Genomic DNA, 16,096 nt, shown 5'->3' on the forward strand with positions numbered 1-16,096 from the left:
AGCCCCTTTCCTTCATGAGGCGTAGCTAGGACTTTTCCAGAGGGAGAGGTCTGAGGGAGTATTGGGGAGTAAGACAACTTCCAAAGAGCAAACGTGAATGGTCAAAACATGAGCAATAAAAGCCTAAAAATCTTATCGGCCAACTAAAAAGGCTGTTTTAAAATCATTCCATCTGATTGTATAGCAAAAACAGTAAATTTTGGGTTTTGATCCTTTGATTCATCTGCATGGCATCCGTTTTTAGTAATTATTCACCCTACCTAATTGTAACTTTCAGCTTCAAGGGCCATTTTAAGTTATTAACGGTTCAGTGCCTTTAAGGGAGTGTTCATAAATACTTTGGTGGGGGGTTGGAAAATATGAAGGGATCAAAAAAAATTCAGTCCTTAATAGGGGGGTCAAAAAAATTTGAGGGTAAAATTCCGGGGTAAAATGTACGAGAAGGCATGTACATTCAAAATATTTTGCACGCTCCGCGCGCATGAATGATGAATATTCAATTTTGTAATCTCAAGCTACGAATCAACAAAATGTGCGCACTTTACAATTTGGGTGTAACACTATGACTCCAATAAGTAATAACTCCAAATGGTAATTTTTAGCTAATGAGTTAATGACCATAGGGGTAGATCCCGGGGATGGGGATAAACCCCCCCAATATTTTGATATGGGGAGTGGTCCATAAAATCAAAAAGTGCCAATTTTTTTGTGCTTTGTGCAAATTAATTCCAGTTTTGTATGTACTATATTTCACCAGTTTAGCTTCAATATGGCAAATATTTTTGCGCGCTTCACACACATTTCTACCATAAACCTATTTTGTCAGCAAAAGGTGCTGGATTCACTGGACTTCAAGAAATTTTCTCCAACCCGAATGTCAAACAAAATCTATGCCACTGTTAATGATGTATATTTTTGGTTTCTTTTTTAGGACATGAAGGGGGATCAAAAAATTTTAGACCATAAAAAGGGGGGATCAAAAATAAAATCCACCCTTTTTTAATTAATTATGACTTTAAAAGTTATAGGTTAGGCCTACATGTAACAATAATAGTTCTACAGCATATCAATATGGTCAGCGAAAGAAAATTATATCACAATGACGTCATATCAGTGGTATTTCCTTGGTCATGTACAGTATCCTTGATATGCTTGGTTGCATGTGAGTGCATTGATCATGTTGATAGAATCACATCTTCATCATATGGACCATATTGAAGTCAAAGTAATTATCTATCCTATCCTGTATCATTTGATTCATAAAATTACATTCAACAAAATGATTGAAGAGAAAACACAATTCACTCCCACTTTTTGGCAAAGAGAACAAGAACAAGAAGGGATGATGCATGGACAATGAATTGACCCCCTCCCCCCCCCACACACCAAAATGCAAAGGATGAGAAGAGAAGAGAGGAAGGAGGAGAGGACATTTTCAGCACATAGGTGCAGATTTTTTTTAAAAGAGGAAAGGGGCGAAGAGAAGAGAAGAGAAGAGAAGAATTTTTTCAACTTCTGAAGGGGAACATCCCAGGGTTCCGTTTTTTGCCGGCAAAGTGGCAAAAACTGGCAAAAACCTGTTTTTGCCAGTTTTTGCCTGGTTTAAACTGGCAGAAAAGTTCATGAGGCCCTTCACAATTAATTCTTACTACTTTACTGTTTAAGATTTTTAATTAGGCACAAGGAAATTTTTAATTATTAATTACTTATTATTTCCTTTATTTTGAAATAAGTTGTCACAGCCATATCAACAGTACAATTTGGCACAGCGGATTTAATTATATTGCAATTATGGATGATTTTATGCATTGATAATAATGCAGGGCCCGGTGTTCTTTGTTTGTTCAGCATCATGATGTCAAAGTAAGAAAGTAGCAAATTAATGTAATTAAAATGTCATTTAACAGACAAAATGTGAAATAAAAATCGAATAATTTGATATTTTGCAACCCTCGTTTTTGGATGTGGAAGGAAAACAGTAAACTCAAAATCAATCGTGAAGGGCCTAAACTGTAACACACAAATTTCGATGAAACATTCAACATATTTATATTTTTGTCTCACCAAAATCCTTAAAATGGAAAAGTTTTTAATTTAATATGATACATTTCAGTTAAATGCACTATAGTGAGCAATAAAAATCCATGCCTTTTATTTCTTGATATTTTACTTATAATTACAAAATTTGGCCTTGTTACACTCAGGAAAGTATTTTTGTAACTTAATAATTTGTTTGAGATGAAAAAAGTGAGCTAGTTATCACTTTCTTAGTTTATTTTTGCCAAGCAGTTAAAACCGCTGTTTTTTCCACCTGTGGCTAAAACCTGCGAACCCTGGAACATCCACCTTCAGTGGATAAACAAGTGGCCATTTTTGCTTTTGCTTCTGCTTCCAACATTTGCCAATTTATGACCTACGTTTAACACAATTTATAGGCCTACAATAATAGGGAAAACTTGTCCATGAAAGGCTTCTTGGATTGCTCATTTCACAATTTTTTGGCTTTAGTGCCAATTAGGTCTTCATTTTGCAAAATTTTCCAAATTCTGAGGGGAAACATTGTTCCTCAGACACATCCCTGCGTAGTGGATAAACAAGTGGCCATTCTCGCTTCTGCTTTTGACATTTGCCAATTCATGTTTAACACAATTTATAGGCCTACAATAATAGGGAAAACTTGTCCACGAAAGGCTTCATAGACCGCTCATTTCACACTAATACTGCCAAAATGGACCACCAAATCGTTTCAATTAGGTTTTTATTTGCAAAAGTTTCCTACTTCTGAGAATCCCCCTCAGATACCCCTGCGACACGATGGCCACTCTTTTTTGATACTTTATTACCCCCTCCCCCACTTTCAAAAAACTATTTTACATGCATTAATATTTGTTTTAAGTTAGCAAATAAAACCCTTGTACAGTTTGATTTAAGAGATAATAAAATCCCTTTAAGGGGTACTATACTTGGCAAATTTTGTGCCTATTTTTGCATTTTTCTAAAAAAATATAACACATTGATGACAAGTTAGATATGTATATTATAGGGGCAAGGACTACAACTACTGTACTGAAAATTCAGCAACTCAAAGCAAGTAGTTATTGATTTATCGATCAAATATTGGTTTTCCCTCATTTTTGACTGTAACTCCACAACTGTTGTCTGTGCTGAAATAAAATGTCCAGTGCAGTAGTTGTAGTCCTTGCCCCTATAATATACATATCTTACTTGTCCCCAATGCGCTATAATTTTGGAGAAAACTACAAAAATAGGCACAAAATTGGGGGTAGTACCCTTAAACGGGAGTACTCAAACTGAATGGAAGTTGCATGACTGTTTTGTAATGATGTGAAAAAGCAGGCAATGTGAAGGTAGTGGTTTTTTGATATCACTCATAATTTCCTCAAATAATTTATATTCTCATTTCACTCATTTTGTCAAGCAGGGCTTCAAACATTCCTGTAACATCTTTCAAAAACCCAAAAGAGAAACCCGCAACGCGTTGTATTTTTGAGTTATAATTCTTTCAGAAATGAGGTGATGATAATATGGCACTGCGAGGCCTAAATATTCCCTTCCCATATTTGGATGATGGGAATGGTTTGTGTGGGTTTTCTAACCACCATTTTTGTGCTCTTCACACTAACTTGTTCCACTTTTGCACCCGCATTTCACCATTGTAGCTTCAATACATCTAAAACAAGTTGTGCAAACATTTGTACCATAAACTTATTCTGTTACCAACAACTGCTCTTTTTAGATTCACTATATGTAGTTTTAACATTTTGTCCAACCCCATCTCCCCAAATATCAAAATGAAATCTACACCACTGCTTTTCCCTTACATTTTACATTGTAAGAAAGGATGGTGGAGTTGAGAAGCAGATTGGACAAATGATGTGAAGAACGTTTCATCACACGGAATGTATGGTGCAACACGTTTGGCTTTTGATAGAAGTAGATGACGTACTCTTGTGAAGACCACAGCAGCGCAATCCTGCGCCATCTGACCCAGAGAGAGAGAGAGAGAGAGCTTTTCCCTGCCCCATGGGTATTCTAATTAGTTACACATACAATATCCAGGGGCATAGCCAGGGGTCAGTCACCCCAATCAGCAAGGCCCAAAATGTCCACTTTGCGAGCATTGAGTGAAAACAAAAATGTTTTTTATGCTTTTTCTGTCAAAAAAGGACCACATTTGCCCATTGGCGAGAGTAGCGAACGAAAAATTTATGTTCCTTATGTGTTTTGGGTAAAGGTCCACTTTTGGGAAACAAGATCCACTTAATTTGCCCTCCCCCCCCAAAAAAAAATCCAGGCTACGCCCGGATGATATCATGTGAGCCCCCATCTCTCTCCTGTTTACTTGGATCACCCTTTTCAGACATGGTCATGCTAAAAATGACGGTCATAGAAATCGAGGAGCGGCGTGCTGGAGAATTGCATTCATTTCTCATCTACAGATGAATTGAATACCTGAGTGAATTGAATACCTGAGTGGAAGAAGGGCCCAACTCCATTTTACAAAAATGAGTTTATCATATTTTAAAACACCTGCATCGTTGCCATTGCAAAATATATCATTTCACATGTATGTTATAATGCATGTTCATGTACCGGTACTAAAGTACCCAAAACAGTCGGTCACTTTTTCAAATATTGTGTTTTTTGTTAATATCTCCAAAAAGTGTTGATGGAGTTGGGCCCTTCTTCCACTCAGGTATTCAATTGAGACACTGACTTACCATCTAATTAAACACCCCATGTGAGTGATACTGCAGTGTAGCCCACCTCATCCCAGATGATCCTGGATTGTGACCTGTTGCATGCCACTTCATGATGTCTGAGTCAGAGTCCATATTGTCTGTGTCAGAGTCTGTAAGAATATCAAAAGCTGGGTTTTTAGCAATTAATTTTAACTTTTAACTATTAAATCCTTCCTTTAACCAAGGTAAATTGGGTCTTATTTTATTTTAAAATGAACAAATTGAACGGAGATGGGCACTCTCAGTGAACTGCTCCAATTGTTTTGTTTGTTTTTTGTCAAAATTTAGAAGTAGCTTCATTGTGTTATAATAATAGTCTCCAGTATTACTCTAACAAGGTAAGATACTGTTCATGCCCCGGGGGGGGGGGTCACTCCCATTGTGGCCTGTACAACATCCGCGATAATCAACTTTTGAAAAGCACACTAAACAAGGATTTAACCCTTGGCTAAAACAATACCCTAAACAGGGATTTTATTCCTTGCATCAAATTTCATACCCTAAATTTCATTTCCGTGTATTAGCAATTGCAATTTTGCTACCCTTTTTTTTTTTTTTTTTTTTTTTTGATACCCTAAACGCGTTACGCGCGTATTGTGCTTACCCACGAATTACTCTAACAAGGTAAGATACTGTTCATGCCCCGGGGGTCACTCCCATTGTGGCCTGTACAGTGTACACCATCCGCGATAATCAACTTTTGAAAAGCACCCTAAACAAGGATTTAACCCTTGGCTAAAACAATACCCTAAACAGGGATTTTATTCCTTGCATCAAATTTCATACCCTAAATTTCATTTCCGTGTATTAGCAATTGCAATTTTGCTACCCTTTTTTCCAATATTTCATGTTTTTGACACCCTAAACGCGTTACGCGCGTATCGTGCTTACCCACGAAAAAATATCCTTTTTACGCGTTTTCATTATCGCGGAGGGTGTACAGGCCACAATGGGAGTGACCCCCCCCGGGTTCATGCTAACATAATTGATGGCAACGTAAAAATGCACCAAAATCTCTTGATTGAATATTTTAAAGTGACAAGTTTCAGGGGTTTCTCCTTATTCTAAAAAATCCCTAAAATGACCAATTCTGGGGAAGTTTGTCAACTTTCTAGAAACATCGGGCCAAATGTAAGCAAAACAAAATTGAAACTTTTAACCTTTCATATTGAAGATACATTTTCCCCCTCAAAAAATGAAAAAAAAATTTTTGATGTTTTTGGAAAAAATCTATATCTTCAATACAAAAGGTCAAAATTTTCATAAGGCAACAAATAAACACAAATCACGACCGGCACACAAACTTCAAAAAGCAAGGGAATGTGCTGCCATGAGATTCAAACCAACAACCTTCCAGTCACTCGACGGATGCTCTAACCATTAGGCTACCAGGTACCACTTATACACGGTGGTTGTTTTAAAGGGTACTAATATAGGCAGTCGAGGTATACAAATACAACTAGAGCTACTGTGGCTCACGAGCCACGAATGTCAGGCGGTGATTGATTCTGATTGTCACGTCAGAACTCGCATTTTTTTTAAAATATATTATTTCTGTAAATGTCCAGCGCCGTCTGATTCACTTGATCATTCAGTTTTCAGGCATAGCGCCACACACGGCCAATATTTTCGTATTTCCTTTGTAAGTTAATCGGACCACCTGGATTTATACCGGGATTTTTAAATCACAATGGAAGTATTGTGACCCGGTTTTAACGTGCGCATTGGAAGAGCGTTTTCATTTACTTTCGATATAATTTCTGCGGTGTAAAGACGTTGGTTCATCGCCACCGCCTTGGTGGTTCACAATGGGCGCGGTCACAGTACCTCTGTGAAATTAATTACTCAGTTTGGCAATTGCATGCGTAGTATGGGCAATTGAGGTCAATTATGTATTTGACGATGAGTAATTTTTCCTGGTTTTGAGGTTAGACCGGCGCGGGTATATTTGAAGACACTTGAGACTGTGATGGCAGTCCTGGACGTGGGTGTTCTCAAGAGACTACCAGAGCGATGCATGCAACGCCGCATAAACTATATCTGAAGTCAATGTAAGTAAAATATATTGTTTTGTATATGTAATTAATTTGGGCCTAATTATGGCGAAATATTAAATTTGGAAATTTGGAAAGTTTCTTTTAGCATGTTTGATCTCAAACGTTTGTGTTGGAAAATTTTAACCAATTTTTGGAAAGGTAATTATTTGATTCATCAATTTACCAATTCTTGAACTTGAAAGAATTTCCCACGTTTAAAGAAATGAATGGCTGGGAATGTCCAAAATGTGGGTTGGAAGAAAAATTCAGCTAAAGAAATTGTAATTGAATGAATTAGAAAAAACGGTTTTGTGAGAATAGTTCTTCCCGTAAAATGTTGGGAGTCTATAATATCGTTGCTGTGTTTATATTATTGTTTGTATTATTTGTATATATGTAGGCCCTAATTTACAATCGTGAAATAAGAATTTACGACATTGAGAAATATTTATATAATTTTGGTAAATTGCGAAAGCAACTGTTTTGGAAAGAAAATGTATTGTTGTGCAAATAAGGAAACAAAAGAGATGCACCTGTATGCAAATTAGATGACATCAGTGCCACGCCCTTGTTAATTAAATAGGAGTTTAAAAGTGGTCGTGTGCATCAATTTAAAAATGAAAGTGCGTATTTATTGTTTTGGTATTTTGTATTAAAATCTATTCAAATTGCGCACGTATTTTCAAATTTTGGGTTATTTGTTTGTTTATATTCCAGTCCATATTTTCTTTTGCGGAACTGGATGGGTCGAGGGTTTTTTTACCATATCTTCGTTTGCTACTGTTTACCAACGACTGGAATTGCTTTCACCACTTGAACTTCACCTCGTACACAACAAGACGACCCGATCTTCAATTGGAGATAAAACATCATTTTCTACCGGTTTATGAACTTTCGCGATCAGCGTTTGGCATTTTTACATCGTCATTTACGCATGAACTCATCGCGAATACATTATCGGTACCAATTCTTCGGATCAGCTTCAATTAAATGGACGTGGGTTTGTGTATACACTTTTGTGAGGTTGGGTATTATTAAACAGGTTTATACATATTAATTTTGATATTTCAAAACACAGCTAAATTGCAAGAAACTTAGATTATAAATCGGTCAAATCAATTTATATTACATTTTGGAATTTCACTTTCAACATGGCGCTTGGTTGAAGCGAACATTGATTGACCGTTACGTTTTGGAAACCACTTTTGATTAATCATACACTTGGACTTTATTGACATTTATTGTTGATCATTATTATTATTATAAAATTCAAATCTGAGTGGATGATTTTCAAATTCAAATCCAAATAGAATACTATTGTGTCATATACTTATTATAACCACTGGTGTTATAGAAATAGATTATAATATTTTTGTACTCGAATTATTTGTATTGGAGTTGGAATCAGGTTAAAAAAAAAAAAAATCTGATACATTTATTTATGATAGATTACGTATATACTTTGTCTGGAGTACTCATTGTATAGATCTAAATCAAATCAATCAAATTTATTTCCATGTCATATTACAAACATAAACATTATACATATAAGTCAGTACATTGGTTAAATTATATTATGTTAATGAAGAATTAAACAAAAATAGTACAAGTTATTCTGTTATCATGACATGGAGGGGCTCAAAGGCCAAAAGGCCAGCAGTGAACGACCCCTTACTTACTTTTTACGTTACGTTACGTTACATTACCTTACATTACATTGTAAATTAATTTTGCAGCAAACATGAGAAAAAAAAAGATAGATAATACCTTATGCCTAATAAAGAGTGATATTACAGATTATAATCAACCAATCAACTGAAAATGCAATATTTTAATGAAAATAAAAAGCATGGACCCGCGAAAATACTAAGTATTTTCCTGACTATTAAATCTAGTAAGACATGATAATAGCATTTCTAAAGTGTGATTTGAACATATTAAGAGATTTAAGAGTTTTGGCATCAGAAGAAAGTTTATTCCAATGAATCTAGTGTCTACCGCATCCCAATAACTTGCTTTTGTTTCAGTAATCCGGTCATTGTGATCTTCAATTCGGGTTTTGGTCACACTGATTAGCATCGTTTGACCTTAGACCTCGGGTAAACTCATGCTATACTCCCCAAGTGTCAAGGATCATTTTCTGCAAGTAACAGCTCGATTGGAGCAACTTTAAATTTGACCTGACCTTTGACCTCGGATGACCTTTGCGGTTTTATACTCCTGAGGTATTAGGGATTGTGTTCCCTGAGTTACAGGCTGATCGGAGTAACTTTAAATTTGACCTGACCTTTAACCTTGGATGACCTTTGCGGTTTTATACTCCTGAAATGTCGGGGATCATTTGTCCTGAGTTGCAGCTCAATCGGAGCAACTTTAAATTTGATGTGACCTTTGACCTCTGATGACCTTTACGGTTTTATACTCCTCCAGTGTTAGGGATTGTTTTCCCTGAGTCACAGGCTGTTTGGAGCAACTTAATATTTGACCTGACCTTTGACCTCGGATGACCTTTTGTGGTTTTACACTCCTGAAGTGTCGAGGATCATTTTTCCTGAGTTGCAGCTCAATCGGAGCAACTTAAAATTTGACCTGACCTTTGACCTCAGATGACCTTTATGGATTTATACTCCTTAAATGTCAGGGATTGTTTTCCTGAGTTACAGGCCAATTGGAGCAACTTCAAATTTGACCTGACCTTTGACCTCGGATGACCTTTGCAATTTCATATTCCTCAATTGTCAGTGATCATTTTCTCGGAGTTACAGCCCCATCGGATTAACTTTGAATTTGACCTGACTCCCCTCCTCCCCTACCCACGCTGCCCTCCCGCACTTTCCCATATAACCAAGCAAAAGTGCATTCCTAACACAGTTGTTCCCCGTGCCTATACTTGGTCCATATAAATAGCAAAAAAAAAAAAAAAAAAAAAGGAAAACAAGAAAGAAAATCTTATGTGAGATCCACTGTCAGCTATCTTCCCAAAACCACACCACTGCCCCTACACTAGACAATCTCTGACATGTTCAGTTTGGTCTAGACTGTGGTTAAGATTTAATATGTTGTGACTATCTCTTGTTATCAAAACACCAGACAAGCTGTCTCCCTGCCTAAGTTATCTGCCAAATTGCTGCCTCTAATGATAGCTGCTTCATTACATTTCACACAAATATTTTCACAAATGACCCCTATCAAGCCTTACATGAACTTTGACCCCAATCTGTGGTACAACTTATATGAAGCTTGGGCCAGTGGTTCTTGCTGACCATGTTTGGTGGTCATAGCATGTCATTTAAAGGAGCAGTAGCATTTTAAGATTTTCACAAAATTACCCCTAATAACCCTTATATGACCTTTTGACCCCTATCCGTGTAGGGGAGTTATATTAAGCTTGGGTCAGTGCTTCTTGTGGCCAAGTTTGGTCAAAATTGGTGCAAGCGTCTTGCACTAGTAGCAATTTTTGGTTCTACTACAGAAGAAAGAAAGAAAGAAGATTTGAGAGCTTCACAGTATATCAGGCGGATAAATCCGCCTAACATAATACACACAATCAAATATCACACAAGTGCAGGTGATTTGTATTTATTTACTTTCTTGTTTAATTGTAACTCTTTGGGTTGTTAAAACTGTCTTTGTTTTAATTAATGTATATATTCAGTTTCCTCTTGTAGCAAGCAATCATTCCCCATTGTGTTTATATGTTCATTTACCGTCTTAACCAGTTTTAGACCACAATTTATTGTCCTATAATTTGGATCCAATTTAGCATTAAAATAGCACTTTTGTGCCCATAATGTAATGAACGTAACATCATGTTCTACAAGATCAAGAATGGCCTGGTAGATATAGACTCATCATACCACATCAAGCACCAGACTAGGGCAACGAGAGGGCACAAACAAAAACTAGATCTGGGAACAGATCTGAACCTAGCCGGGCGTTCCGGGCCGGAAATGCTAATCTTTGACCTTTGATCCTATTTACATATAACTTGAGACAGAAAGGTACAATCACAATGGTGCATCACTGTAGCATGTAGGGGCTTTATCCGTCTCCCATAGGCTGAGATACAGCTACTTTTCCATAATTTTAAACATTTTTTGAAAATTTGACGTTTTGACCTCTTAATGACCTTTGACCCCAATATAAAAAAAACCGCATATACACCGAGAAAATGCATTGTTACAGTTTAAATTAAAAAATCTACTATGCTTAGTTATGGAGATAAAAATTCTTGAAGTTATTTAGCTTAAAACCGGAAATGACGTCTAAATGCCCTTTGACCAAATAAATAAAAATACCGTGCATACATCGGGTATTACTAATGCATATATGAAGTTTATGTCACTCTGGTCTGTTTACGTTTTGAGATAAAAAAAAATGAACATATTTGATGATTTTTGGTTTTTGACCGGAAGCGACCCCTTAATGACCTTTGACCCCAAAACTGTAGACACCCCAAAGACCCTGGTTAGTAGCACTGCATGTGTGCTAATGACAACACTCTGCTATGTAATTTGTAAAAACAGTGATTTTTGAATATTTTAGCTTTCAGACCGGAAATGACCCCTTAATGACCTTTGACCCAAATTCTGTGAACAATTATTAGGCACTGGATATAGCCGATGCATATGTGTAAGTGACATCATCGTACTATGTAATTTGTGGCAGAAGAAGCATTTTGAAGATATTTGGTTTTATACCTGAAATGACCCCTTAATGACCTTTGACCCCAAATTTGTGAACATCATATAGACACTGGATATAGCCGATGCATATGTGCAAGTGACATCATTGTAGGATGTAACATGTAGGAGAAGAAGCATTTTGAAATTTGTTGCCAGAAGAAGAAGAAAGAAGAAAGATCCGATAGGATCACAGGACCTAGCCGGATCCCCGGCTAGGTAATTCACTCAGATTAGGTACAAAACCAGAGAGTACTGGGACACCTTCTTTCCAGCAACCATACCCGAATGGACTAGTTTGCCAGAGACAGTTGTTAAGACACCAACAGTGTCCAACACTTGCCAGTTTTAAGGGTATACGAGGTATTGTTGGTCGAAACAGCCACAAAAAAAAATCGATTTTCATTATCTGAATCAAATATATTATTGAAAAATAACACTTTGGTGTTTTGCAAAAGTTCATTGTACAAACCATATACAGGGTGTATCAAAATTAAGTATACAGTTTGAAAAATACCGCTAGATTAAAAAGTATGAGATCTTTGGTCAAAATTCTCTAGTTAATAACTTAACCAACATCTTGTCTTCCTACAGCTGAAAAATCACTGGCGTGTGACCACTAATAAGGATTTGGTGGCTACTTTTGTGAGCCGAGAACAAAAAGCAGTTGCGCGAAGTCAATTGGGTTTAAATGCTCGGTGCTTGTTATTGTTGTGCAGACATGAGAAACATGGAAGTTTGTCCTCATTGTTAGGGTTCCAATCCTGTGCATGTGTGAGTTACATAACACGTGACTTTTGGTAAATCTGGGCAACTATCTCCTTACATATGCTAGGTTTTACTTGACAAGGAGAATAGCAACATTAAAATGGATACTCCACAGTACACGCCGGAGCAAAGGCCTTCCTTTTTGCAGTGACAAGACAAGCCAATGTATCATCGCACCCAGAGTCCAGCAGAAGTTATTCGGAGATTCCGTCAGCAGTACCCAAATGTACGTCCCCCTTCACGTGGCGCTATTTACAAAAACGTTGCGAAGTATCAGATAACTGGAACGAGTCGTAATCTGAACAGAGAACATTGTGGTCGCCCCCGAACTGAAATATCTGCTGTTTATATCCTAGCAGTCCGTAACACTCTGCAGGCGGGGCAAGCAGGAGGTCAGAATAGCTGACGTCGAAATAGACTTGGAATACCATCTGCAACCTTTAACAGAATAACTCGTATATGACTTGCGATTTCATCCCTATCAGACGAAGCTAGACGATAAGGAGACATCAACTTCAGCAAGCAGATCACCAACGTCGCACTGTGTTCTGTCAGTGGCTTCTTGCCCGTCCCCTACGTTTCCTGGAAGATTTCATCATTGGTGACAAAGCAGCGTTTGCATTAAATGTTTTCACAAGTCCTCCTGTAGACCTTGATGAACTTCAGAGACGCATAATTGCACATGTTGACTTTCTCAGGCAGGACATACCTCTTTTCTATGAGTCGTGAACGCCATGTTGAGGAGAGCCGAAATCTGCATACAAGAAGAATTGTGGGCATGTGGAAGACCAAGACTAAAACTATCAATAACTGTAAACAGGAAAGAAAGTGGTGATACTTTTTTGTGATTTATATGTTGTTTTGATTTTTATTGACTTCGCACAACTGTTTTTTGTACTCGGTTCACAAAAGTATCCACCAAATTCTTATTATTGGTCACACGCCAGTCATTTTTCAGCTATAGCAGGACAAGATGTTGATTAAGTTATCAACTAGATAATTTTGACCACAGACATCATACTTTTTAATCTAGCGGCATTTTTCAAACTGTATACTTAATTTTGATACACCCTGTACTTTGAAAACTTGCTTAATTTATTGTTGTTAATGAGTTATATGTTTTACAAAAGTGTTGTTGTTTCAGCCCTCTTTACAACATAACTCAAGAACCACAGGACCTGCAAATGTATATCTGTGTATTTCAATTCTTCTACATGCTCGCTATGAATTGAGCAATGCAATTTTTGCTAAAGCTTACTACCATTCGCAAGATGCTATGAACTACTTTTTTTCTGCTGCTTCGACCAACAATACATCGTATAACCTTAAGGGATCTGGAATGAGCGTTATGAGCGTTTCGACAGTATTTTTGTGGGACATGGGAGCACATCAGACATATCGAATTGCATTCTGAATTCTGAATACAAATAATGTCTTTCTGATATCAAATAATTTTCATTTTTTGAAATTCACGATATAATACAAATTTTATGACATGTTATTAAAATTTGATATTTTTCATTTTTTTGATATATAACAGTCCTCGAAGTAAATTTTATAAATCTAATGATATATTCTTAAAAGTGTATGTAGCTGGGAGGAAAAAGCCGACGATCAATTGAAAATTTTGACCTTTCATATTGAAGATATGGATTTTTTTCCCAAAAAGACCTAATTTTTTGTGTGTCCATATCTTCAATACGAAAGGTCCAAATTTTCAATTGATCGTCGGCTTTTCATCCCAGCTACATACACTTTAAGAATATATCATTAGATTCGTAAAATTTACTTCGAGGACTGTTATATATCAAAAATATCAATTTTTAATCATTTGCCATAAAATGTGTATTACATTGCGAATTTCAAAAAAATCAAAATTATTTGATATCAGAAGGACATTCTTCGTATTCAGAATGCAATTTGATATGTCTGATGTGCTCTCATCCCACAATAAATACTGTCCAAACGTTCATACCCAGGGGTAGCGTTTTAAGGGGTCTTGGGGTCCAGGACTCCTTGATTTGGCAAGTCCACGTGATTTGGACCCCTTAATTTTGTGCGTCTGTGTAGAATTAGATGCCTGGACCCCTTTATTTGCCAATTTGGACCCCTGGCCTCGGCAGGTCACCGCTAACCCTGTTCATACCCCACCCCTTAAGAAAGCAATTCAGCTCCAGATAAATTCATTTTGTAGCTGCGTCCATCCACTTAGCAGCAAGATGTTGGTGATGTTGCATTTTAATGAACAAATTGAATGGAGATGGACTACTCTGTAGACATTTAATTTTGGAGATCTTCAAAATATTTATACGGGGATGTGCCACACATTCTTTAGAATGTTGACTCTCTCTGTACCTACTTTATGCTGTTTTTGCAACCCATCAGTATGCCAATTTTCCACAACAAGCACCCACAGGCACTTTTAAGGGCACTTTTGCTCAAATGCAGGGGCCCAATTATGCTCCCAATTTTGCATATTATTATCCACTGAAAACCCACCCATCAAATCAATACACCAAAATCACTGAAAACAGTGAAAAGGTACTCCAAAATTATGTCACATCCCTGTATGTACCTTCAACCTGGGAGAACAAACAAACTCCTCAGCTCCCGATTTAATTTTACATGCAATGTAGAATTTAATCTCTATATATGGGAAGAAAGTCATTTCCGTTATTGTGCTTTTTACAAAGACTTTTCAACAGAAATTTGTAGGTGCCTCAGGAAATGTTTGTATTGCTATGGTTCAATAGTCAACTAAACAAAGCAAACAACATGTGTCACTTTCAACATAGTAGGCCCTATGTCCCTCAAAAGAATTCATTTTTAGGAACTTCCATTGAAAGAACCACATTTTTTCGCATATTCCCCTCCAAAAGACCCCCATTTGTTAATATTTTGCCTCCCTTCCCCCCTTGGCGGGTACGGTACTCACCTGATGCAGGGCCTATTCTAATTATTATATGCGTAAGTTTTTCATAGTAGGCCTAATTAATCAGATTTCTAACTGACTTACCATCCATTCAATTCATCCAATGTGTCAATCAGCAGTACTCCATATACATATAGTCCACCTCATCCGAGATAGCCCTAGTGTCCTGTGATCCAAGTTCCTGATGTGCAAGTCCCAAGTCCGCCTTCATGTCCGAGTCTATAATGTAAAAATCAAGAACAGAAATTTCCAAATTTGTGCGAAATTTGTTGATTTTGGCCCCCTGAAATTCACTTTGCCGGTTTGCCCCCCCCCCCCCCGAAAAAATTCCTGGTGCTGCCACTGGAGGACCCCCTCAATATTTTTAGAGCGTTTTATTCCCGGGTTTTATTTAAAGCCTTAATGTACGATTTCCGTCAAATTTTAATTTTGTTATTCTTTATTTTATTCAAAATGTTGATATAATATTAGTAATAACTACCGGGAAGGGTTGCTATCCATTTTAAGTTGAAATAACATATTTTAAGAAAGAAACCCCACTGCTTATTTTGTCATTTAACATGCAGTTCTATGTATGGGAGGACATATTATCATAATTTTTACATTACGATAATCTGGCGAACTTTGCTATGTTGCCTACAAAGACAACAAATTTGGCCGACTCCATTTAGGTGCAAGTTGGGACATGTGTAAACATTACAAATATGCAAACAAATCAGGTTTGATAAAAAAACCAATTTCATATTATAAGATCGTACATTATGACTTTAAAAGGCGCTCCATTAATGTTTGCCAAAAATCACATGCTGCCCCCCCTCTCAGCTCAGGCTCAGCTTACCAAAAATTGCTTCCCCTTTCGGCTTGCCAAAATTTCTTATCCCCCCAATTTTACCCTCCTACTAGGGCTCATAATTA

At 37.0% G+C, this 16,096-nt stretch overlaps 1 long non-coding RNA gene across 1 annotated transcript in view; it reads right to left on the minus strand.

The window, feature by feature from the left end:
- Window positions 1–15,384, minus strand: part of LOC140144995 (uncharacterized) — a 54,293-nt gene extending 38,909 nt beyond the window's left edge. Inside the window, exons 1-2 of the long non-coding RNA XR_011857969.1 lie at window positions 15,266–15,384; window positions 4,743–4,873 (exon numbers count right to left, since the gene is read on the minus strand). This is a non-coding gene — a long non-coding RNA (uncharacterized lncRNA). The remainder of the gene's footprint in view (window positions 1–4,742; window positions 4,874–15,265) is intronic.
- Between the last annotated feature and the right edge of the window lie 712 nt (window positions 15,385–16,096).

Source organism: Amphiura filiformis, unplaced genomic scaffold, assembly GCF_039555335.1.
Source record: "Amphiura filiformis unplaced genomic scaffold, Afil_fr2py scaffold_110, whole genome shotgun sequence".
Lineage (NCBI taxonomy): Eukaryota > Metazoa > Echinodermata > Ophiuroidea > Amphilepidida > Amphiuridae > Amphiura > Amphiura filiformis.